The following is a 27,187-nucleotide window of genomic DNA, read 5'->3' as shown; positions in this document are numbered from 1 at the left end:
TCCTCTCTTCTTTTTGGAGGTTGACTAGAACTGCAGACCTGGCCTGGGGTCGGGAATGGACTTTTCACTTTTCCTCCCCAAGTGGTGGCAGGAATAGGTGGTCCTTTCTTGACAACATTTGAAGAAATTCTTTTTACTTAAAAATTTTTATTTATTCATTTGAAGAGGACAACAGAGAGCGTGTCCAGGGTGAGGGATAGAGGGAGAAAGATAAGCAGCTCAGCAGGGAACTAGATGTGGGGCTCCATCCCAGAACCCTGAGATCATGACTGAGCTGAGATTAAGAGTGGGACACTTACAGACTGAGTCACCCAGTCACCCACATTTGAAGAAATTCTTAATTACCCCCAACGTTCTCCTTTGAGTATAAGAAAATGTTCTGAGTGTTCCACTGTCTGTGTGGATCTTTTAGTATGGGCTCCACAGAACCTCTGTCTGTCTCCAGGGAGCATTTTGCCCTTTATAGCGCAGTCACCAAGGTCCCTAATAGTCATGGTACAACCCCCCCCCCCCCCCAAGTTATAATGACTTAAGCTGTAGGGACACAGCATTCGATTGGTGAAATACAAAGACACTAGAATCAAACTTACCTAGTTTACATAGGCTTTGTCACCTACTAGTTTATAAGCTTAGTTAATTGCTTATAAGCAATTAGCCTTTCTGTAGGATAGTGATTTTTACAGGGTTGCTGTGAGACCTAAGCAAGATAATTCACTTACAGCACTTTGCATAATGCCAGGTACATAGTGAGTGCTCACAAAGTTAGCTACTAAGATTCTTATTCTTGCCCTCTGGGCCTGTCTTGCTAGTCTGCAATTTTAGGCTTTGGAGGGGTGTGTATGGTAGGCTGAATAATGCCAATAGCCTCCTAAAGGTGTCTAAGTCTTGATTCCTGGAACCTATAAATATGTTGCTTTACATAACAAAGGGACTCAGCAGAAGTGATTAAAGATTTTGAGATGAGGAAATTATCTGGATGGGCCCAGTCTGATCAAAAGGGTCTTTATAAAAGGGAGGCAAAAGGATCAGAGTCCCTAGTAGGAGATAGGGGTACTGAGCCAAGGAATGCAAGGCTGCCCAGAAGCTGGAAAAAGCAAGAAAATGGCTTCTTCCCTAGAGCCTCTAGAAGGAATGCAGCCCTACCAACCCATTTTAGACTTCTGACCTCGAAAACTGAGATAACGAATTTGTGTTGTTTAAAGCTACAAAGACTGTGTCAATTTTATCACAGCAGCGATAAGAAACTAATATGGCACAGAAGAGAAACAAGAAGGTGGTTGGGAGTGAAACAAAAGCTCTCCAATGAGGGAATGAGAACAGCCAACATGTAGTGCAGACCTTGCTGGGTACGCTTCTAAGTGCTCTATATGTATTAACCCGTCATCCTCATGACCACCTTCTGAGATAGGTACTTTTGTTATCTATATATCAGAGAAGAGGAAACAGAGGCTCTAAGAAGTTGGGTAATTTGCCAGAGGCTACACAACTAGTAGTGGTGGAGCTAGGATATGAATCCAAGTAGTCTGGCACTCTTAAGTGCTACCCACACTGCTCCCCAAAGCAAGCATTTCTGTCTCTTAGGTCTGACAGTATCGGCCACTGAATGGTATGGGACTGTCTGGAATGAAAAGAATATTTGAATTGGTGAGAAGGAGGGCAATGTAGTCCTCCTAACACCACCTCCCCCCTCCAAAAAAAAAAAAAAAAAAAAAAAAAAAAAGCCTGATATTGAAATACTTGGTAAGTTTTTGCCATTGCTATCTCCTATGATATGTGTGGACAGCCCGGAGCTAGAGAACGCTGGCTCTGGGAGCAGTTCCTGTGCTGGCCACCCTCTCCTCTCATGCTCCCACCTCTCTTCTTAGAGCGGCCTCGCTCACTCACCACAGACCGCTGGCCCAGGCGTCCTGTTGGCTCTGCTTCCCACCTCTGCCTGTTTATTGGATTTGCCTCATTCCTGACTCTCTGCTCCAGCCCTGAATTCCACCTCCCTCTGGCCCCTCAAATGCTCAGACTGAGATGGTTAGCGTCAAGGACTGGATTGTGAGGGACCTTTGTGACTGCTAAGGTTTCAGGGGGAGGTTATTTTTGCCTTTTTCCTTTGGTTTATGTGGCTGCTGTTAGTTTTCTAGCTGTGCTTCTTTGGTCTCTCAAGCACATAATTCGGAGCGGTATTGGTTGGGACCAGTGGCTTTCAAACTGTGTTCCAGGAGTATGTGGAGCCCCTACCAGGTGAGGGGTGTGGTGGGGAAGACCTCAGCCCTTCACCCTGCTTTTGTAGCCCGCTCTTACTAATTTTACTTCTCTATTGAGGTTCTGTCTTAGCTTTGTCGTGGAAAGGCAGTTCTAACTGCTAGAGACAGAGACATTTGAGAGGAACAAAACTGCATGTTAAGGCACTCTGTATTTCTTCAGCCCAGAGACTGGGGTGTGCAAGACACAGAAATCTGTGTTTTCTCTAATTGCATTTTGCAAGTTTGGGGTCTGGATGCATGTTGCTTAGCTTTGTTTACATCCTGCCTCCACTATTTATATACAATCTGCACAACCTTCTGCAAAACTTGGCCTCTGGGGGCCCAGACTTCCTTATGTATGTAATGGGAGGGGCAATAGTAGAACCTATGTAATAAATGAGATAATTCATGTACAGGGCTTAGATTAGTGCCCGATACACAGTAAGATTTCAACTAACCCTAGCTCCCAGGATCCTTTTTGTTATTACCCAGTCTCCCAATGCTGTTGCAGAAGAAGCAGGCAGCCTCGTGTCTTCACGGGGTTCTGCTCTCCTGTGCTGCTGCAGCTGGGGGTGGGGGGGGTCTCTTGTTCCTTCTTTCTCTGCCAAGTTGCTCCTGAAATTTCCCTCATCCCTGACTATAGATGACTTCAGGTACAGTGACAGAAGGCTGCCTCTCATGGGCACAGCAGCCACACTCAGGGTCTCTGAGGCCTCGCTGCTTCTGCTAAGAAGCAGGGTCTCTGCCACTTTTAGGATTTGTAGGACATTTCTTCTTTTTTCCCCTGCCTGCCAGATGCAGGGACTGGGATGGGAGAGGTAGAATGAAACCCCGGTCTTCTCCCTGCTTCTTTTCCAAGGCATTTTGATTTATAATACAGACTGAATACTATTGAACCCTTTCCCCTCTACCCTTAGGACTTAACAAAATGTAAACATAAACAGGGTGGTTAAGCTTGACAGGGTTATTGGTCAGGCAGTGGTCAGTGCCATTATGTGCTCAGTGGTAGCATTGCTGTGTACTTTATGGCATGATCTGCTACGTGGTGGCCCTGACAAATGTGCTCCATTTATAAAAATACTGGAAAGTCTCCTTCTGAGGGGGCTGATGATGTGTGCTCACAAGTCCAGAGGTATAACAAAACATGATAATCTATAAATTTTTAATGCCTTTTTGGAACAGCTACATTATAATAATAAAACAGTAAGGCTGCAATATTCAGAATTAAGGAAGAGGCAGAAGCAAGGAAAGACTCTGTTTTGATGACTTCATTTTATGTTTAAACTATATAATATCACCGACTATGGAAAATCCAGGGAATGGAAAAAAAATCATTGGAAAAAACACATGTGACCAAGTGCATACTATACACATCTGGGATTAAAATATCATATAACACAGTTTAATTTGGATATCACTGGAATTGGTTCAAGTTACTGTCATTTCTAAAGAAGTCTTTATTCATTTGTTATTATTAATGACATGAACTCACATTTCATTGATGAACATATTTTCACCTATGTTATGTTTGCCTAAAAGAATTGAAGCCCTCTCTGGTAGTCTGGTTTGTCAATCTCAGAGCGGTGGATACAATTCACAGAAGTTAAATACTTTTGGCATGAAATTGTATTCCCTTTTCCCCCTAAAAGCAGAATGAACTTGGATGACAGAGCAAAGCATAAATCTCACTCTGTGTGTAGTTTGTTAACTGTTGGAGTATGAGCAGATTCCGATTCACTTCTTTGCCGCTCAGCAGGCTCAATAGTCCCTAACTCAGCCTGGATTACTGTGCTTGAGATTTATTTTTTCATCATGCCTCGGCATGGCTTTAAAATTCACAGTGGGAGGGATTGGTAAAGTTCCAGGCAGTTGTGAAAGAAATATGCTCAATTAATGTTTGAATCTAACAGAGGAAGGTAAGAATTTGCTAAGCTATTTTATATAGGAGCTATAGAAATTTACAAAAAGAACCCTAAAAGGTGACCTTCATGTACCATCAATGCAACATAGTAGTCAGACAGCCCTGAAGGTTCTTCCATGACATCTCTTGGATCTAGGACTTTGACTGCCCTTTGCTGACTGAGAATAGGCTGGGCCTCACCAATGCCAAGTCATGGGATGGCTGACAACAGGTGAAGTGTGTTCCCAACCCAGGCAGGCAGGCCCAGATCAAATTAGTTACAGAGGATAAGAGAGTGTGCTTATTTCTAGCCGCACTGTATAGTTCTAATGAATTATCACTATCTAAGCAGTCACATCTAAAATATGTCACCTATTTAGGAGATACTAGTTAAAAAAAATCTTTAATCCAAACAATTTTAACTAAAATTTTATCTTTTAATTATTAATGGACATTGTATATCCATTTTATGATTTGTTTATTACTTATTTATTCTATGCTGTGTCATCCAACAATGAAAATTGAGGGCTAGAAAGGAGGAATCCAAGTTTCCTCTTCTCACTTTTTTTTTTTTTAAATATTTTATTTATTAAAGAGAGAGAGTGAGCACTCATGAGAGAGCACAAGCAGGGGGAGCTGCAACAGAGGGAGAGGTAGAGGTAGGCTCCTGAGGATGCCTGGGTGGTTCAGTGGTTAAGCGTCTGCCTTCAGCTCAGGGGGTGATCCTGGAGTCCTGGGATCGAGTCCCACATCAGGCTCCCCTAGAGGAGCCTGCTTCTCCCTCTGCCTATGTCTTTGCCTCTCTCTGTGTGTCTCTCATGAATAAATAAATAAAATCTTAAAAAAAAAAAAAGAAAGAAAGAAATAGGCTCCTGGCTGAGCAGGGAGCCCAATGTGGAGCTCCATCCTAGGACCCCAGGATCATGACCTGAGCTGAAGGCAGAGGCTCAACTGACTGAGTCATCCAGGCGCCGCCCCACCTCACTTTTAAAGTTTAAAGAACTGGTCTCTTGAGAGACTCAGGATTTGACCAAAGCCAACTAGCTGGGGGACAGCAAAACTGAGACCTTTGTTTCAAATAGAATTATGACCATACTGTAGATACATAATACATAATTTTGAATCCTGGATTCTTTGCCTGATATTCATTTCATCATTAAGATGTTTTCATATCATTCAGTATTTTCAAACCTTGATTTCAGTGGCTGGGTCTCATTCTGTCTCGTGGAGGGGGTTAGAATTCCCCTATTGCTGGACACTTAGCTGTTGATCCCCAATTTTTTTCTATTTAAATACCTCTCCATGGCTCAGATCTCTAATTCTTTCTTTAGCAGAGGCCCTAGAAGTGAAATTACCAGATCAAAATGTAGAACTTTTTAAAAAAAATATTTTATTTATTTATTCATGAGAGACACACAGAGAGAGGCAGAGACACAGGCAGAGGGAGAAGCAGGCTCCATGCAGGGAGCCCGATGTGGGACTCCATCCCGGGACTCCAGGATCACACCCGGTGAGCCAAAGGCAGATGCTCAACTGCTGAGCCACCCAGGTGCCCCAAAGTGTAGAACTTTTTTAGAGACTTCGAGTACATCCTGCCAAAATGCTCTCCAAAAAGGTTGTACCAATTTGCACTTCTACTAATGTTACACTAGTCTTTCCAATGGATGTAAGTGAAAGATACCAGACTTGGTATTTCATAGTTTGAACGTACATTTCTTTGATTACTGGAAATAAAATGATTATATATATAATATATAATATATATATAATATATATATCATCATGTGCTTTCTCTTGGTTATTTAATAGTTTTGTCCATTTGTCTTTTATTTTTTAAGATTTTCTTTATTTATTCATGAGAGAGAGAGAGGCAGAGACTCAGGCAGAGGGAGAAGCAGGCTTCCTGCAAGGAGCCTGATGCCGGACCCAATCCCAGATGCTGGGATCACACCCTGAGCCAAAGGCAGATGCTCAACCACTGAGCCACCCAGGCATCCCCATTTGCCTTTTTTTTTTTTTAACTTAAGATTTCTTAATGAATTGAGAATGTAACATCCCTGCATTCTGTATTTTTGCAAGTATCTTCCTATCTTTGTCACTTGATGCTGTTTTTCTTAACTAGCATTTTTTTCCTGATTGCAATATAATACAAGTTTATTTTGGATAACTTGGAAAATAGAAAAGCTCAATAAAGAAAAAGTCCAAATATCACCCACAATTCTACCATCTAGAGTAATTAGAACATTTGGTTCATGGCTTTCTAGGGGTTTTTTCCTTGTGTTTTTTTATTTCTCCAAATTGAGATCGTATTTTCATGTTTTATACATTTTCGCGTAACTATGTCAATCATAATTAAGCAGATTGTGCTTATCCCTGCTATGGGATACTATATAAAAATATTAATGAAATACCGTATTTTTGAAATGTTTAGCATGTTTTTTAATGTACAGAAAATTTTAGTATCTATATGGTCACAGATCTATGTTTTCCCTGATAATTATTTCCATGGCCTTTAAATTTGTAGTCTTTATCTATTTCCTATGATTAGTTATATTTTTTAGATTTTCAGGCTCTTATTTACATTGAGCTTTTCATTTGGAATCAGTTTTTTGTCCATTTTATGAGTTGAAGACCTAACCTATTTTCTAAATACTTAGTTTTCCTTAAAATATACTTATTTTCTCATATATATATATATATATATTTACATTCCTTATATAATTTCCTTGAATAATATATCTGTTGGATAATCCTAGGCAATACCTAATCTTATTTTGTATATTCTAAAGTCTGCCTTAAGCCTAAAATAATCTAATGCTTGAGTACCTTACTGTTTAGTTATGTTAGCCTTATAATGTATATTAGTGTCACATAGAGGCAGTTCTCTCCCATAATTATTCAAATTTTCTTTATTATTGCTTTTTTGCTTATTCTTGCCAATTAAATTTTGAGATATTTTGTGAGATCTCAAAAATCCACTGAAATTCTGAATGGGATTATAAGAAACCTATGTACTAATTCAGGAAGAATGAATATGTTTATAATATTTAGTCTTTATATACTACTATATTTCCTTTTCTTGAAAACTTATTATTGATGCATAAGTGTTATATTAGTTTCAGATGTGCAACATATTGACTTGACAGTCCTATTATATTACTCAGTGCTCACCACAATAAGTATAATCACCATCTGTCACTGTATAATGTTATTACAGTGTTATTAACTATATTCCTTATGCTGTGATTCCCCCTCCCCCACCTCCTCTCTGGCAACCACCAGTTTTCTGTATTTAAAGGTTTGTTTGTTTTGTTTTGTTTTTTAGATTCCATATATAAGTGAAATCATATGGTATTTGTCTTTCTTTGTCTGACTCATTTCACTTAGCATAATAACCTCTTAGATCCATCCATGCTTGATGGCCAGATTTCATTCTTCTTTATGGGTGCGTAATACTCCATTTTAGTGTGTGTGTGTGTGTGTGTGTGTGTGTGTATGTGTGTATCACATCTCACATCTTCTTTATCCTTTCAGTATGTTTCTTAATCTACTCAAATATATTTATATCCCTCATTAAATTTTGTAGTGATCTTCATATTAATCATAGTTTTCTTATTTTTTAGGTTTTTATTTTTTTAGTTTTCTTATTTAAAAAAATGTTTTGTATTTTTTATTTAATCAACTTAATTTTTTAGTTGATTCTCCTGAGCTTTTTAGGTAAAGAATTGTATTATCTGCAAGTAAGCATTATTCCCTTTTGAATCAGAGATCCCAGAACATTAATAACAAAGAATAAGGATAATAGACCTTTTTATTTAATCCTGATTTTAATGGAAATGCTTTTCATATTCACTAGGAAATACAATGTTGTCTTTTGGTTTTAAAAAGTTTAAATCACTTTGAGAAAGTAGTTTCATATTCACAGATTTAAATAAGAAATAAAGGAGAAAAGAATTATGTCACATGCCAAAAAGGTAATCTTTGAGGTAATTTTTTTTTTATTTTATTTTTTTAGTTTTTATTTATTTATGATAGTCACACAGAGAGAGAGAGAGGCAGAGACACAGGCAGAGGGAGAAGCAGGCTCCATGCACCGGGAGCCTGACATGGGATTTGATCCCGGGTCTCCAGGATCGCGCCCTGGGCCAAAGGCAGGCGCCAAACCGCTGCGCCACCCAGGGATCCCCTTTGAGGTAATTATATGCATTTTTTTCCACGTTTGACTACTAGTGTGTTTTATAACAAATTTCCTATTGTTAAACCATGCTGCAGTCATGTGGTGACACTTTATTATCATGGTGTTAATGAGTTACATCTCTAAGATAGAGATTAATCTGGAACCAATTTAGATTTTACTTTATACTTTTTTTTAGCTAGCTTTATTTTAGCTTTGGTCATCAAAGCCTGGTGTTAAAATTAGCTTGCTTCTCCTGTCTATGCATAGATTGGATTCCAAGAGACCCCTGTGCCTTCCTGAGAGTGACAGGGGCAGATTCCCATGTGTAAGGAGCTGGAGTCGCTGTTTGTGTCGTGGAGAGTAAGGAGGATAAAGTATTTATCAGAGACTGATTAACTGAGGCTTTTTCAGTGTCCTAAAAATGCAGTCAGTACCTTTGTTTTTTTTAACCTGGATGCCCTTACCTCTTTATGTCTCTCATAAGATGGGCATAATTGGAATTCTGCTGTTAGAGGATTCCAGACACTGAATGCAGACCTCCTTTTCTGGAGCAGTGGGATGTTGAGTAGCACAGCAGCAAATCCACAGGACAGGCATGAGCTGCATCATCGCCTAAGAACCTAGCAGTTTTTAAATTCAGTGTCAAGGCTTAGTTTAGGTGAAAGGTTATAAATATATATATATATTCCTGGGGTACCTGGATGGCTCAGTCAGTAAAATGTCTGTTTGGCTCAGGTCATGATCTCAGGGTCCTGGGATCAAGCCCAGTGTTGGGCTCCCTGCTCAGTGGGGAATCTGCTTCTCCTCTCCCTCTGCTGCTCCCCCCAGCTCTTGCCTGTGTTCTCTCTTTCTCTCTCTCTCTCTCTCTCTCTCAACTAAATAAATAAAATCTTAAAAAAAAAAAAGTGTTCCTAAGGCACATAAAAAGGAAGAAAGAAAGCAGTTACAAAACTTAAGAATATTAAATGGAGAATACTATATGTGTGTAGTTTGTCCGCTATAGGATTGAGAAGCTGACCCCAAAATGTAGTTATTGTGTGGGTGTCTTTGTGGAGAAACTGAAGATCATATGAACTTCAAATGTAGGGAGGTGGTTGGTTGTCTTTTCACCTTCGCCTTCTTCACACACTTGCTATTTACATGTTACCCCTCATTCCCTGTCTCCTCATTTTTTCCTACAATTTTGTTTTTTCCCAACCTTCTTTTTTCATCCATTCACCATGATATACACAGAGGTCATTTTGAGTCATTCCAGTGTGTCAGGCACTGTGGTGGCTGGTAAGATGAGCAGGACCCCCACAGCTACTGCCTACCTGGACTTACTGAGCCAGCAGTAATGTAGGTGAGAGCCTGACAATTTCTGGGATTTGTGAAACAAGGTGTTACTCTCTCCTTTTCTATCTCAGACATTTATTTATTTATTTATGAAAGGGTAGTATAAAACATCACAGATGAGGAATCAGTTACAAGCCATAAAATACGACCATATTTTGTCAAAGGGGTTTGGTGAAAACTGCAGCTCACCTCACAAGAAAGAGGCTTCTTGTACTGCTACTTGGTGTTTTCTTGAGCAAAACATTTTCATCTTCATGTGTTCCCTTTTTTTAAAAAAAATATTTTATTTATTTATTCATGAGAGACACAGAGGGAGAGAGAGGCAGAGACACAGGCAGAGGGAGAAGCAGGCTCCATGCAGGGAGCCCGACGTGGGACTCGATCCCGGGTCTGCAGGATCACATCCTAGGCTGAAGGTGGCGCTAAACCACTGAGCCACCTGGGCTGCCCCATGTGTTCCCTTTTGAAGACATTTCTTTTCAACTTGAAGAATTCTGGAAGCAAGGGCGCTAGGATGAAGAACATGGCCAGTTCCAAGGAATAGGTTAGAATGCACAAGAAGAGGAGGCAAATGGTCACCTCGTGACTGGCTCTGTTCTGTGCAGAGGCTCAGGGGAAAGCTTGGATGTTGGATGTTGTCAGAATGTCCAGGATGTTGGTTTCTGTTGTCCTGAGGAAGGCACTCAGGTCCTTCCGGAGTAACTAGTTGACATAAATGCTTGTCTGTTGATTTACTACTTTATTACATACACTTCTTGAAATAGACTGCTGCTGGTTGATTCTGTAAAGAAGATGTTGACTATATTCCTAATTTTATACCCAAAATTTGCTGTCAAAGATCTTTCAGTCCAGCTAGGGAGACAGGGCACAAATAGTTAACATTTTCAGTGTCCTTGTGAAGAAATGTCTGAGTCTGTGGCCATTTGTTAAATGTCTTGAGTCCAGGAGAGGGAGCTCTGGCTTGGATTTTCTGGCACAGAGTGAGGGCTTGACTGAGGCAGGGTAGATAGAATAGATGGCTTGATAGAATAGAATGGTGTTCCTGCTTGGGAAAAGATGAAGTAGTCTTAGAAGGCTTGTTCACAGGAGAGCACAGCCCAGGTGGGCAGGGTCTCCTTTGAGGCTCTCTTTTTCCCTGTTTGCCCTGCATAAATGTTGGAGCTCCATAGGGTAAATCCACCTCCATGAGTTTTCACCTTTACATCAATGGTTCCAGATCTTTTTGTGGTCCACTCCTTACTCTTCAGCTCCAGATCTGCCCGTACAAATGCCTGTGTGACATCTTCCCAAAACTTGTGTCACCAATTGAACTCAGTCTTTTCCCAGACCTCTTTCTCCTGTGTTCCTTAATGTAGTGAATAGAACGCTTATATCGACCTACTTACCAAGACCAGAAACCTCAACTCTCCAAGGCTATCCCTTTGGAGCCCATGGTCTTTTAGCACTGGGGGCTTCTCCCCATTTCAATGTCTGTTTTCCCCCGTAGAGTATATGCTCCATGAAGCCAGGGGCAGGGACTACTGTCAGTGTTCACTTCTTTTATCTCCAGTCCCAGCACTATTGAGCCTGACAGATGTTGATTGATTGACTGTGTGAATTGAATTTCTGTTTGTCCTGCCTTCTAAATATTTCTCTAGTTAAGCAGACCTCAGTTTGAAATCCAATTTTGCTGTTTATAAGCTGGCTAATGTTGATATTTTTTAAATTTTATTTTGAGATAATTTTTTTGATTTACAGATTAAGCTACTTTTAATCTGAGTTCCTGGATCCGTAAAATGAATATTATCCTAGTACCTGTCTCATAGATTTGTGGTAGATTAAATGAAATAGAGCACATGAAACATTATTAGTGTTTTTGACAGGTGCATACTCTATACTGTTACAAAGTTAGGTTGGAAGCTAGAACATTGAAGGTCTTCAATATAGGTTAAGAGGTTTATGCTTTATCTTTCAGAAGATGAAGATCCATGAAAGTTTCCAATGATGCAGTGGAAAAACCATGAGCTCTGGAATCAACAGATATGGGTTCAGATCAGAACTCTACGACTTAATAGCTGTGAGGCTTTTCACAAGTTTCTTAGCCATTCTCAACCTTAGTTTTAAAACCTCCAAAACTGAGGGTCTTCTGGGTGGCTCAATGGTTAAGTGCCTGCCTTCGGCTCAGGTCATGATCCCAGGATCCTGGGATTGAGCACTGCATCGGGCACTCTGCTTAGTGGAGAGTCTTTTTCACCCTCTCCCTCTGCCCTTCCCCCTGCTCGTGCACACACATATGTTCTCTCAAATAAATAAAATCTTAAAGAAAAAAAAAAACTCTAAAATTAGGACAATAATACCTTGTACCAGGAATTGTTGTAAGGTACAAGGTAATATTAATAACTGAGATAGTATATGAAAAGTATCTGACAAGGTACAAGGTATTATTAATAAGTAAAATCGTATATGAAAAGTGTCTGACACTAATTTGTTCTTTTGGTTTTTTTTTTTTTTTTTTAAGTTACTCTCTTTCTTCCAGTGATAAGCTCTGGGTTCCGTTGGAAGGAGATGTATGATCCAGAGGCTTGTCTTTGGCTCAGCTCAGTTTAACATTTTTGTCAGATACTTTAATGAAGCCTGATTTCCTAAATTCGCAGAGAACTCAGTGTTGAAATAGCTGATATAATAGGTGATGGAATGGAGGCTCAAAATGACATCAACAGGCTGACATGGGAAGTCAGGCATCTAGCAGATGGATCCAAGCAGTCAGGAGCAAGGAGACCAGTTGGAAGATGATTCCACTCCTCCAGGTTAGAGATGGAAAGGACCTGAACTGGGTGATATCAGTGACAACAGAAGAGAGTTAACAGTTGGGAGAACTTTTTTGAAAAATCACTAGAATATAGCAGCTAACTGGGTGAATATGTGGATAAAGACGGCCAGAGATGAAAGAGAAGTTTCCTTTCTTGGTTCCTGGGAAAAAGAAGGCGCCAGTTACTAGGAAGCAGGAAGTTAGGCAAAAGAATTGAATTAGGGAGAGGAGGAAGGCAGGAGTCTGGTTTTGTACACGGGGTATTGGCTCTACCCAACAGGAAGTTGGAAAGTCAGGACTGTAGCTTATGGGAGAGAAGCTGTGTCTGGAAAGAGGCATTTGGGAGTCATCCACATAGAGGTGATAGTTGAAGTTGTGGGTGGGAGGGGATGAGATGGCCAAGGAGTGGCCGGTGCTATTCAGAATCATTAGCGTTGTTGGCTCTAACTTAAGATAAGCAGGATAAACAAACCCTTCCCCAAGTGGGAACTAGTTCTACTGCCTTCCTCAGGTTCTTTAACTCATTCAAGCAGTTTTACAGGATGAAAAAAACCACATAAAATAATATCAGATTTAAAAAAAATCATATCTTTGATTTGTATATTATGGTTTATTTTTAGTTATGCAAGTAATACCTTCTTGATTGGAAAGAATGTAAATACTGTATAAACACAGATAAAGTAAAAGCCCCCATTAACATTAACCCTTGTCCAATTTTACTTTTTTTTCAGAAGTAATCACTGTTACAAGTTCAGTGGGTGTTCTTACAAATTTTTTTATGCATTTATATAGTTGTACCCATATATACACATAAAGATACACTTTTGGTTTTGTGCATATGGTTTGGTTTTATATAAGTGAGTTCATAAAATGTTCTTTAATTTTTATTTTCATTTATTTATTTTTAAATATTTATTCATTTGAGAGAGAGATAGTAGGGGGAAGGGCAGAGGGAGAGGGAGAGAATCCCAAGCAGAGGCCCCTGAGTTGGCTCTCAATTCCACAACCCTGAGATCGTGACTGGAACCAAAATCAAGAGTTCAACACTTAACCAACTGAGCAACCCAGGTACCCCAATTTTTACTTTAAAAAATGAAACAATATGCTCTGAAACTCTTTCCAAGTAAATTTATTTAGATCTGAGTCATAAAAACAAATAAAAAATCTGTTTTCCTGGGTATGAATATACTGTTTTATTTAATCATTTCCTTATTGATGGAATATACCATGTTTTCAACTTTTGCATCTGTCCATCCTACAGATATTTATTGCTTGTACTATGTAGGAGACTGCCCAGTAAATACTAGGTATGTTGGTAAATAGTAAGCTAGGGTTTTGCAAGTGTTGGGGTTGATGAGAAGCACATCTTCCAGGGGTCAACTATTAATATGCTGTTAACCTTATGACAGAAAATTTCTTTGTCAGCCTCAGCCACTTGCTGTGTTCAGCCATGCCAGAGCCTTCTCAGAGCCTTAAGCTGGAGGACCTGGAAGTAGCAGGGAGAAAGGGAAAGGATTAGCCTATACTAATGAGATGGGGCTTCCACCTCTATCTCCAGGTTCAAGCCAAACGAAGTTATAGTAATTGATTGTGGGGGAGAAGAGTGGGTTTGAGAACGTTTTTCTTATCACAAACATAATCAAAATGAATATACAAAACTTTAAGTTCACACTTGAGAGCTTCTGAGGGTATATCCACCTGTGAGAAACTGGTTCATTGTTCTCTTTTCTCTTGAGTACGTATGACTGAGGCAGCTCCAGTGTAAGGACAGCAGCAAAAGGAAAGGGAGAAGGAGCACCTGGGTGATTCAGTGATTGAGCGTCTGCCTTTGGCTCAGGTTGTGATCCCGGGGTCCTGGGATCAGAGTCCCACATCAGGCTCCCTGCATGGAGCCTGCTTCTCCCTCTGCCTATGTCTCTGCCTCTTTCTCTGTCTCTCATGAATAAATAAATAAAATCTTAAAAAAAAAAAAAAAAGGAAAGGAAGAAGAACCCCTTCTGTAACTGTTTTATCTCAACTCAACCATTCTTTTCCTTTTTCCTCTTTCTCTGCTTTTCCTGCCTTTAATGCTCTGAATCGATTGTACCACATTTAGTGAGCAAGTTTGGGGCATAGGTGTTTTATGCAACAACACCAGGGCCCTAATTTTCCTTCTCTTCATTTCTGCTGCCTTCTTCACTCAGGACTCAGAGAAGATTCATTCCACTTTGGGCTAAAATGCAGGGAGTCTACTCCTAGCCAAGCCAAACTGGCCCTCAGGGCTGCTGGACACTGAATAGGCTCATCTCCACATGGCTTCCACAGGGATATGTCTGAAGCACAGCTCTCATCTGCTACTTGCAGAAAAGTGGTTGGTACCCACTTCTTTGGGTATATGTCCCAGCCCCCTTTGTCCCTCTGATCCCCACCTATCTCCTGGCACCCTGAACACCCCAGCAGCAGATGCCTAATGCTTTCACTACTTGGAGCTCCCTAAATATAACACATGGTCTTCCCATTCTGTGTCTTACCTTGGGCTGCTCACTTTTCCCTATCCATCTTTCTTCTGTACTTTAAGTTTAGGTGTCATTCTAGAAAGCCTTCCCCAACACACACACACACACACACACACACACACACACACACATCTAATACCATATTCATGTCACTGACCTTGAGCTTTTTGTTTAGTATCTGTGTCTTCCACTCCAGGATGACAGTCTGAGTCACCTCTCTGCCCCAGGACCTGGAATATATACTGGACACTCAGTTTATGCTTGTTGAACTCAGATGACCTGGGACAGGGATTATCTTTGTGGTTCTTCCAGGTTTGCCTACCTGACAGATCCCTGACTTCCTAAGTAACATCTTATTATTTGAGAAATAATGCCTTATAAGTGAGGAAACGCATTGAGAGTCCTTGCCTTATAATAAATAATTGTGTTGCATTCAGTTTGGGTGGTTTGCAGGGTGGAGCATCATCATTTTTAGATTCCAGACAAATCTCTGCCTACGAAGAGTGCTGGAGTAAGGAGGAGCCACATCATTGTGTCAAGGTCAGGGTGTCATGAACTGCCTTTCCCCCCCAACCCGCTGCAATAACCCCACCTATCGTGTGGAGTCTTTCCTTTTACAAAGCACCTTGGCCACAGCTGATTTCTTGTGTCCTTTCCTGTAAATCATCTTGGGAGGTAGACAGAACCCATGTATACATAATTTAACAAGTGAGGCCAATTCATTTATTTATTCTACAAATATTTATTGAGTTCCTACTGTGTCTCTGCTTTGGGAACATGGTAGTAGACAAGACTACTTTTGCAGCTCTCAGGAAGCTCTGGTCCTAGTTGCAGGATGCCAACCAGTAGCTAGTATACAAATAAGTAATACATTTAATTTCCAGTGGTGGTAGATGCTCAGAAGACAATCAGGCAGTGGAATAGGATGGAAAGCAATGGGTGGGAGAAGGCCACTTTAGAGCTTGCAGAGCCTTTCTGAGGTGATGACATTTGAGCTGAAATCTGAAAGGTGAGAAGCAACTGGCTAGATGGTGTCTGAGGGAAGTGGAGTGACTTGCTGAAAGTCCCAGGGTGGAGCTGGCCCTGAAGCTGTGAAGCAAGCTCATTCCCCGATGTTCCTTAAGCCCTTCTCTTCCTTCTCTACCATGTCCAGGTACACCCATGAGTATGTTGGGGTACAAGCTATGGGCAGGAAGTGGATGAGGTATGCTAACGCATGCCAGGAACTCTCACCAAGTACGGGCCCTGTCAGCTAGCCTTAGAAAGTACACGGCAGTCCAGATTTGAAGAGGGGTCACCCAGGGGCCAAATTTCTTCATCATTTGTCTCTCAGTAGGTCCATTTCACAAGGGATCCCTTAAGAGTAAACCTCACCTCTTTCCAGATCAGCAGGAAGGGGTATCACAAACTCCTCTACAAGGCAGGTAAGGGGTTATCATCCTGCCCTGTTTTTCTTTCTTTTTCTTTTTTTTTATTGTGATAAGGTATACATAACATAAAACTGGCCATTTTAACCATTTTTAAGTGTAAAGTTTAGTGGTATTAAGTGCAGTCACATTCTTGTGCAGCCACCAATACCAGCCATCACCAGAACTAGTTCATCATCACAAACTGACACTCTGTACCCGTTCACTAACTCCCTGCAACCTTTTTTATTTTTTTTAAAGATTTTATTTATTTATTCATGAGAGACACAAACAGAGAGAGAGAGAGGCAAAGACACAGGCAGAGGGAGAAGCAGGCTCCATGCAGGAAGCCCGATGTGGGACTTGATCCCAGGTCTCCAGGATCATGCCCTGGGCTGAAGGCGGCGCGCGAAACCCCTGAGCCACCGGGGCTGCCCCCTGCCACCTTTTTTAAAGCTCTGGTGGATCATAGGTAAAGAAACGAATGCCATTTTACAAAAGCTCACCACCACCTGCACCCTCCAGTGAGTTTATCCTCCTTGTGTTTAATGCAGTGTCATCGATGTAGCAGTCTGAACATAGCTGGCACTAGAGTCACCTGGTTGGCAGGGAGAAGAAGGGGAAGTGCCTGCTGAAATTTAGATCTCCTCTGTCCTTCCTGAATCAGAACCTCTCACCCAAACCTGTGTATTTGTACTAAGTCTCCCACATGATTATAATGCTGACCTAAATATAAGAATCACTAGTTTCAGCCTAATGGGAAGAGCACATGAAGAAGAATATTAGTGAGGGCATAAAGGGCTTGCTATGGGGAAGTAGCTACCTGCATTTGAATGTCTGCTTCCCCAGTGGCTAGCTGAATAATTCTGGGCAAGTTGTTTAATCTCTAAACCTGTTTTCTTATCTCTAAATTGGAAATTGTGGTCTTAGTATGTATCTCATCAGAGTTGCTGTGATGATTGAATAAGACATGAGATGCTCAGATGGGTGCCTCGCATGGACGTTCTCAGGTCTTGATGTGGCCTAGAGGTGGCAAAGTGACCCAGGAGATTACTTTACACAGGGTGGTTCTGTTTTCTTGAGGAGTTATGGGCAAAGTGGATCAAAATGTATGATTTCAAAAGTGTTTCTTTCATCTTTCTCTGTCATCCCACTGCAGGAAAGGAACCAAAGTTTTAGTTAGGATAGGAAATATATAGATACGCCTGCAGCAATTGATAGGGTACAGTATTCTTGAAAAATCTTTTCAGAGATGGATTTGTGTGGAGAAATTCCTCAGAGGATGGTTAGGTGATGAGTAGTAATGCATGTAGTACTTAGCTGTGGGAAATAAGAAAATGAGGCTCTGGTATCTGTCCCTGATACTTACCACCACCCCATTTTGGAACAAGGGCAATTAAAGCTTGCTTAAAGAATGTTCTGGGTGGCTGATGCAAGAGTAGTTTGAAAGTGAGTCTCATAGTCACTTGTCAAAGAAGTTTCCTCAGTAGAATGTAGCTCTGCAGAAAGGAATGTAGAGGGGGCTAAGGAGTGATAAACAGGACACAAAAGTGGAGGTGAATGCAGGTTCAGGGAGTAGCAGACCAGACCACGCTAGCTGAGGTGAGTGTCAAACTGGTGGGTTGGAGAGTGGTTTTGATTAGATCACCTTCAAACTGGGCTCTATTTGGACTAGTTTAATATAAAATATCACCTGAATCTAGTATATGTCTCTTTGATAAATTTCAATTAGAATCAGTAGTTTTATGGACCATTTGTTCTTAGTGCTTAGCATAGGATTTGGCACATAGTTAGGCGTTCAAAACTTTTTTGTTAAATAAGTGAATAAATATACCCTTTGGCTGACCAGCCCTTGCAGGAAAGATTGAGCGATCTGGAAGTTATTGTACTCCAAGGATAGGACCGTATTACAAATATATCAAACAAGTGAGATTAGGCATGACTTCAGGGGAGCATTTTCCATGATCTCCTCCTTTTTAAAATAATATTTAGAACATTGGGAAAGGAACATTGTTGATGTTTGTATAGATTCCATTGTGTTCAAAAGTTATTCCTTTGGACAATATAATATTAATATTAAACAAAAGAAGCAGGATATAATTTTAGTTCTGTATAGATGTATGTTCATGGGGGAAAACTGGAAGCAACCTGTAAGAAAATTAGGACTTACCTAATGATCTTACCTAATGATCTTATCCTTATACTTTATGCTTATTAGACTTTTTTCAAATTTTCTGCAGTAAATCTACTTTCATAATCAGAAAAATATAACATATGTTATTTGTTAAACAGTATAGAATGTGGTACAACACTCTTGCCAAAGCTTGCTTTGTTTTTTTAGCCCTAGAACTCATAAAAGTCATAACTGATATTTGGAATAATGATATAGTGGTAACAAAAATGAACTATACCTTACCAAGTGTCATGTGACATTATTGATTTACTGAGGAGCTTATGCGATCCAGGTTCCGAGATTGGCCATCCCATGGCTCCTTGCTTCCACCTGCATATCCTCACCCTCCCTGGATACCCTTTGCCCTTCATCACCTTTTAGAGGCTCATGAGTGTCCTGAAAGCTGGCAATGCAGATCAGAGCCACCCTGCTTGCTTTAGATTGTGGACTCTGCAAACAGCTCTGTACTTGAGTTACACTACCCTGAAAAATAGCAAAAGTGCCAAGGTATTTGCCTACAGACTAAAAAAATTAAAATGACAACAACAAAACCCCCAAAACTTATGTGCTTCATTTTTTTTTTCAAATACAAAAAAGTATAAGTAATATTTCTTCTCCCTTTGGATGACTTCTTAGTGATAGATCAGAGGCACAGCTAAAATGAACTTTGAGAGGGTTTTTGGAGGGTTTTTTGTTTTTTTAAGATTTTATTTATTTGAGTCAGAGAGCACACAGTAGGGAGGAGGGGCAAAGGGAGAAGCAGACTCTCCGCTGAACAGGACCCTGGGATCATGACCGGAGCCGAAGGCAAATGCTCAACTGACTGAGCCATACAGGTGCCCCTGAACTTTGAGTTTTAATGAGGTATTCCATTTACATAAGCCATTAGAATAGTATCAGCTCCTCAGCTGTTGGCTTGGGCTTCCACCCAGAATTTGATGTCATTGGTGGACATTCATAAGGAACAGGAATTATTTTTAAGCTTGTTGACCAGAGGACCTCTGAAGACCTTCTTGGTACTAAATATAATGTTAAATATAATGCAAATATAAAAAAGAAAATGGCTAGAAATGGTTATCTTATGAGTTAGGTATGTGGATTCAAAATGCTTTCCATCTGTTAAGGCTTTATGGGAGAGCCTCTCTGAAACTGGAGAGTTATTTAGTCTGGAAAATGTTTTACTCTGTGAGATGATGAAATGTAGGCTAGGTATCAGATGTGGGGGAGCCAGGTAGGAGGGAGCTCAAGAAGCATAGCCATGAAGAAAAGAGTTTGCAGGAGCTGAATCATATCCTATTTTGATTAAATCAGGATCATTTTACCGAGAGACTGTAATGTGAGAATGTGTTAGGTAGTAGAGCAGTTCTTTTATGTTTATCTCATCCAGAGTGAGTTTTCATCACATGTATTTTTAATTCTTTGGAAAGACAATTACATTAATTGAGGAATGACTTATAGAATACCAGTTTGAAAAGAACATTTAGTGAATGGATGTGTTGATATTGTGAACTGTTAATTAACTAAAACTTGCTTGTAATATGAGCATGCTGAATGGTGGCGGTTGGCTGCTTGGGGAAGCCTGTTACATTTTTAATGCATAGGATGGATAATACAAGGGCTTTGAGAAAGCAGCTCTGGGTTCTTCTCATTTTTCTCTTCCCCTTCATTGCAAGACTTCCAATGTTGCCTTGACCTAATGTGAGAACTTTCCAGCACCTCTCCGGGATGGTTCTACTCCTGCTGCTGCCATTATGCTTAGCAAGGGTAGAGTAACCTCCACATGCCAGTCAACCTGCAACCTTCCATCCCATCTCCAAACATGGCCAAAACTTCTTCTCTTCTCCATTTTCTCCCCAGCCTCACTTCCCAGGCCAGAGTCATTTTTTAAAGACTATGATATTCTCTGGGAAGTCTTTGCTGTTAAGACTTGAGTTCCTGGGATCCCTGGGTGGCTCAGTGGTTTGGCGCTTGCCTTTGGCCCAGAGCGCGATCCTGGAGTCCCGGGATCGAGTCCCGCGTCGGGCTCCCGGCATGGAGCCTGCTTCTCCCTCCTCCTGTGTCTCTGCCTCTCTCTCTCTATGTCTATCATAAATAAATGAGTAAATCTTGAAAAAAAAAAAAAGACTTGAGTTGCTGTTATTTTTTATCTTCACTTTTTATCAGTTGCACAATTAGTACACACACTATTGAATGATTCTCTCACTTTTTTCCCCCTGGGGTTACTCTGTGCATTTTATTGGCTACAGGGGAGGGGCTGCCTCCATGTCACCGGGAGATGCTCATAATTTCTTCAGCCACTCCAGGCTGGGGCCCCGGGGGTCCTGGAGGTGGCTGGGCACGTCAGGCATGTTCCCATCATCTCAGAGGGGCACTGGATAGTTGTAGGGCATGGCCTGGTTGATCATGGTGGCATATTTGGTGAAGGGACTGAGGGTGGGCAGAATCACAGTGAGGCCTCCAATGGTGAAGGATGCGAGCAGCACCGGCAATTTGGCCCAGGCATCCTTGAGGAAGGTGGCGAGTCTCCCAGCCATCTGATCTCTGTGGTGGCGGCCAATTCTTTGACTTTTTAACTGCCTGGGTTATTCAGTATTTTATGATATCAGCTCATATCCTAAGTTTTTTCTTTATGGCTCTGTAATAGTGAAGGATTTTGCTGTAGGCAGGGATTGTGTCTTTTTCTTCCTGTGGAGCCATGTAGTGCCTTGCACATGTGCCAACACCCAGTATATTTGTAGAGCTAAACTTAAAAACTAATTTAGCTGCTTCCACTGGATGAGATAAAAAAATCACCTTTTGCGTACAAGTAATATTCTATACAAAACAATATATGAGCAAATATTTATTGAGCCTTTGTTATTGTAGTCCTGGGAAGTGATTTAAAAGAAATAAACATGGTTCTACATCAGGCAGAAATATGTGATGACACTGGATATAATGATAAGAATAAAGGGTACTATTTTTTGACAGATTACCACTTTATAGGATTATTGTGAGGGTTACATGAGAAACTATTATTTCCTCCCATGTCACAAATATAAGAACTAAGCCTTAGCAAAGTTAAATGGAGATGGGATCCAAACTCAGATTGAATGATTCCACTGCCCTGGTGCTATGTCAGCACCATATTATGCAGTTGAGCAGGTTGTTCAGTGCTTGGAGGTGCCTGGCCGAGAGCACAAGTGGTATTGAAATGCAGCCTGCAGTCCACTTGAAAAGCTGATAGGAGGTAAAGTATACAGTTGGAGGAGTGTACACCTGTGCAGCTACTACTCCTTTGTGCCATTTTATCATCTTATCTGTGCTGTTTTCTACAGTTGCAATGAGTCACATATGACTATTGAGCACTTGAAATGTGGCTAGTGCAGCTTTGGAGCTGAATTTTTAATTCTCCTTAATTTAAATTAAGTTTTTACTTAAACTCAGATGGCCACATATGGCTAGAAGCTACTACATTAGCACAGGTCTAAAGGTTCAAATAAATGGAATCATTCAGTGCCTAGCTTCTTTGATACAACCTAATGTTTTTAAGATTCATCCACATATGTTACATAATTAGGGGATCATTCTTTTTATTGTTGAGTAGTCTTTGATTGTATGACTATACCACAGGTGGTTTATTTATCTGTTGATAGGCTTTTAGGTTTTTTCCAGTTTGGGCTGTTATGAATAAAACTGCTAAAGACATTTGCATACAAGTCTATTTGTGGATGTATGCTTTTATTTTTCTTCTACCAGTGGAATTTTGGGGTCATCTGGTAAATGTATATTTAACTTTATAAGAAGCTGCCAAACTGTTTTCAAAAGTGGCTCTACCAATTTATATCCCACCACAATATCCAGGCTCTCCAAGTTTGTACCAACTTTAGTATGGCCAGCCATTTTAATGTTAGCAATGCTAGTGGGAATGAAGTTCTATCTCATTGTGATTTTAATTGGTATTTCCCTGATGACTAATAACATTGCACATCATTTTGTGTGCTTGTAGGCCAATTGTATTCTTTTATAAAGTGCTTATTCAAACTTTTGCCCTTTTTGAAAAATAGTGTTGTCTGTCTACTTATTACTGAGTTGTAAGAGTTTTTTATGTGTTCTGGATGCATATCCTTTATTAGATATTTATCTTACAAATATTTTCTGCCATACAATAATGGCTTGCCTTTGCAGAGCAGATGTTTTTAATTGTGTTGCAGTTTATCAATTGTTTTTCTTTTGTGATTTGTACTTTGTGTTCATTCTAAGAAATTTCTGCTTACTCCAGTAGTTGTAAAAATTTTCTCCTATGTGTCCTATTAGAAGTTTTATAATTTTGACTTTTACACTTAGGATCCATTTTGTGATCCATTTTGAGTTAACTTTTGTGTGTGGTGTGAGGAAGGGATTGAACATCATATTTTTTTCATATAGAAATATTCATGTATGTTATTTTATGAAGTATCTGTTCAAGTCTCTTGCTCATTTTTTAAAAATTGTGTTAAGTGCTTATTACTGAGTTATAAGAGTTTTATGTATATTCTGGATACAGGAACTTTTTCACATGTATGTTTTGTTTTTTGTTTTTTGTTTTTTTTCACATGTGTTTTGTGAATATTTTCTCCCACTCTGGGGCTTTTCATTCTTCTTTCCTCCCTTCCTCCCTCCTTTCCTCCTTTCCTTCCTTCCTTCCTTCCTTCCTTTTCTTTCTTTCTTTCTTGAAGAACCGAAGTTTACAAATTTTTTAAAAACTTTCGATTAAGTCCATTTTATTTTTTTTTCTTTGTGGTTAGTGCCCTTTGTGTCCTAAGAAATTTTTCAGCATCCCGAAGTTATGAAGATTTTTCCTGTTTTCTTCTAAATGTTTTACAGTTTTAGATTTTAGTTTTAGCTTTTAGCTTTATAATCTATTTTGAATTAATTACTGTGTGTGGTGCGATATAGGGGTTGATGTTCATTATTTTTCTATTTGGATCCAGTACCATTTATTGACTATCCTTTTCCCACTGAATTACCTTTGCATCTTTGTTCAAAAGCCAATTGACTGTGTATAGGTGTATTTCTGGATATTCTATTTTATTGATCTAAATTTCTATCCTTTTGCCAGTAACACACTGTTTAGATTACTGTGGCTTTGTAGTAGTATTGAAATCAAACTGTGTAACTTGTTCTCCAATTTGTTCTTTTGTGTGTGTGTGTGTGTGTTTTGTTCTTTTTTTTTTTTTTAAAGATTTTATTTATTTATTCATGAGAGACACAGAGGGAGAGACAGAGACAGAGACACAGGCAGAGGGAAAGCAGGCTTCTTGCAGGGAACCGGATGTGGAACTCAATCTGATCTCGGGACTCCGGGATCATGCCCCATGCTGAAGGTGGTGCTAAACCGGGGAGCCACCCAGGCGGCTCCTCCAATTTGTTCTTTTAACTATTTTGGCTACTCTAGGTCCTTTACATTTTACATGAATTTGTGAGATTGTTTCATTACTTGAAGATCAATCAGTATAGTTTACCAAGGAGAAAACTCATATAGTCATCTTAATAAGTGGAGGAAAAGCAAAAACTCATTTGTAATAAAAACTTCTAGCAAATGAAGGATGCAAGGAAACATCCTTAGTTTAATAAAAGATATTTGTAAGACACAGTTAACATAATATTAAATTGTGATGTATTAAATACTCTCCCTCAAAGACTGAGAATAAGGCAAAGATGTATGGTCTTTATACTTATATTGGTATCATAATTGGAGATCCCAGCCAGTGCAATAGGCAAGAATAAAAGGTATGCATTTTGAAAAGAAATAAGGAAAACTTTCTTTATATGAAGATGACATGGTATTTGTATAGAAAATTCTAAGTCATCTACAAAATATCTATGGAAGTAATAATTGAATTTAGCAAGAGTATAAGTTGTATTGTTTACACACAATATTCAGTTGTATTCCTGCATACTAGCAGCAAACAACTGGAAAATGAAACATAAAATAATTCTGCATATAATGGCAACACTATCATAGGAGCAAATTTAGCAAAAGATATTCAAGACCTCTATAGATAAATACAAAATATTACTGAGATAAATTTTTAAAAAATATACGTGGAGATTTCTGTTGGTGAGCACATGGAGATTTGGGGAAGGTAGTGTGCTTGGAGAGGGCATGGAAGCTACTTGACATTGTCCTATGCCTTGCCCTATGCGTCTCTACCATCTGGCTGTTCCTGAGTTATAGTTTTATAATAAACTAGTAATCTGTGTCTCATCCTCTCAGCCATCATTTTCAAAGCAGTAAATTCATTGTGGAACAAAGTGGCAGCAAATGTCAGACTCTCTTCTCTGGGCTTCCTTGGTCTAATGCCTTGGTAGCTCTTTAGCACCTTTATGAAAGTTCCAGATGAACCAAAAATTGTTGAGGGACTATGAAATAATCCTTTGTTTTAATAATTTATTAAGAGTTCATATTTAGGGTGCTTGAGTTGCTCTGTCGGTTGAACGTTTGCCTTCAGGTCAGGCTATGATCCCAGGGTGCTGGGATCAAGTCCTGCGTTGGGCTCCTACCTGCTCAGCAGAGTCTGCTTCTCCCTCTAACCCTCCCTCCTGCTCATTCTCTCTCTCTCTCTCTCTCTCTCTCTCCCTCCCATGCTCTCTCTCTCATGCTTTCTTTCTCTCTCAAATAAATAAAATAAAATCTTAAAAAAACAGTTCATATTCAGACAATACCATGCATGACTTGATTTTCCTGCGTAGGTTCCACAGAACTACGTGGTTGACTCTGCCACCACCTCTACACAGCATAACCAGTTTACTCAGCCACTGTCCGCTGCTGCCTCCTTTGAGCAAATGCAGTTCAGCTGTGTGACATTCCATAAACAGCACACACATTGTATAAACAGTGTGGCCATGCAGCAGCTCTTGCATCCATGATATACAGAAAATAGTCAAGAAGGGCTCTCCACTACCCCAGGATCTAGAGTTTTCTTTTTTTGAGTTTGCTCTTATAGTGTCACTCATAACTGAGACAGCTGCCAGGCCCAGCTATCACACAATATGTCCTATTAATAAAAACAAGAAACATGCAGGAGTTAATTCACCTAAACACAGTTTAAAGTCAGTTTAAGGGCAGCCTGGGTGGCTCAGCAGTTTAGCGCCACCTTCAGCCCAGGGAGAGTGATCCTGTGGACCCGGGATCGAGTCCCACATTGGGCTTCCTGCATGGAGCCTGCTTCTACCTCTGCCTGTGTCTCTGCCTCTCTGTGTCTCTCACGAATAAATAAATAAAATCTTTTAAGAAAAGCCACTTTAAGTATAGGGCACATCTTTTTCCCAATATTTTATTTTTAAAATACTATTAGATGTCCATGGCAGTTATAATATAAAGGTATTTCAACTTAAATATTAGCTCTGAGGATATCAGATATTGTTTTATGGAAAGCTTTTAAATCACAATAAAATAGCAAATGGCAAAAGATATATATATATCTGCATATATATATAGATATTATATCTATGTGCATATATATATATGCATGCCCATACGTATATTCTTCATATATATATATGGAGAGAAAGAGAAAGAACTCTAGTGTTAGCTAGCTATATCATGATTATGGATTAGACACCTCAATATTGGGGGCGCCTGGGTGCTCAGTCACTTGGGCCTCTGCCTTTGACTCAGGCCTTGAGCCCAGAGTTGGAGGATCAATCCCTACATCTGCCTCCCTGCTAGCCTGCTTCTCCCGGTCTCCCTGCTTGTACTTACAACCACACCTGCTCTCTCTCTCTCTGTCATATAAATAAATAAAATCTTAATAAAACAAAAACCTCAATATTTTTAAAATGATATTTCCCTCCAAATTGATACATTAATTTACATTACCAGTCCCAAGCAAAGTTCCTGCAGGAGCTTTTCTCTTTTTTTTTAGTTTATTAATATAATTTATATTGAGTTTTGAATGTTAAACTTTCATTCCAGGGATTAAACCCCACTTGGTACTAATGTATTAACCTTTTTATATATTGGTACATTTAATTTCTTTTTTTTATTTATTTATGATAGTCACACAGAGAGAGAGAGAGAGAGAGAGGCAGAGACATAGGCAGAGGGAGAAGCAGGCTCCATGCACCGGGAGCCCGACATGGGATTCGATCCCGGGTCTCCAGAATTGAGCTCCGGGCCAAAGGCAGGCGCTAAACCGCTGCGCCACCCAGGGATCCATAATTTCTAAATATTTCTTTAGAATTTTTACATCTATGCTTACAAGGGACATTGATCTATAGTATTTTTCATGTAATGTCTTTGTCTACTTTTGATCTCAGGGCAGAGATTTGCCCTCACAGAATGAGTTGGAAAATATCCCCTCCTCTTCAATTTTCTGGAAGAGTTTGGGTAGAATTTGTATTATATTTTCTTTAAATGTTTGGTAAAATTCACCAGTGAAACCATCTTGGCCTGAAGTTTTGTTGTTTGGGTTTTATTTTAAGGTTAGATTTTAACGGCAAATTCAATTTCTTTAATAAATTAAAAGTCATTCAGTTTTTCTGTTTCTTCTTGAATAAGTTTTGGTAGTTTGTGACTTTCAAGGAATTTGTCTATTTCATTTGAGTGGAAAATTTATAGGTATAACACTGTTAATAATATTCCTTAATTATCCTTTTATTATCTATAAAATCTATAGTGATATTACTTTTCTCATTCCTGAATATTGATCATCT

At 39.7% G+C, this 27,187-nt stretch overlaps 1 protein-coding gene and 1 pseudogene across 5 annotated transcripts in view; one reads left to right on the top strand and one right to left on the bottom strand.

Annotated features, from left to right (window-relative positions):
• PLCE1 (phospholipase C epsilon 1) overlaps nucleotides 1–27,187 on the top strand; it is a 309,225-nt gene that overhangs the window by 4,576 nt on the left and 277,462 nt on the right. The gene's annotated exons all lie outside the window — the stretch shown is intronic.
• On the bottom strand, nucleotides 20,788–21,589 carry LOC121481990 (annotated as a pseudogene).

This window comes from Vulpes lagopus, chromosome 2 (genome assembly GCF_018345385.1).
Source record: "Vulpes lagopus strain Blue_001 chromosome 2, ASM1834538v1, whole genome shotgun sequence".
Classification (NCBI taxonomy): domain Eukaryota; kingdom Metazoa; phylum Chordata; class Mammalia; order Carnivora; family Canidae; genus Vulpes; species Vulpes lagopus.
The sequence above is the reverse complement of the archived record's forward strand: the minus strand, read 5'-3'. Positions and strand labels throughout refer to the sequence as shown.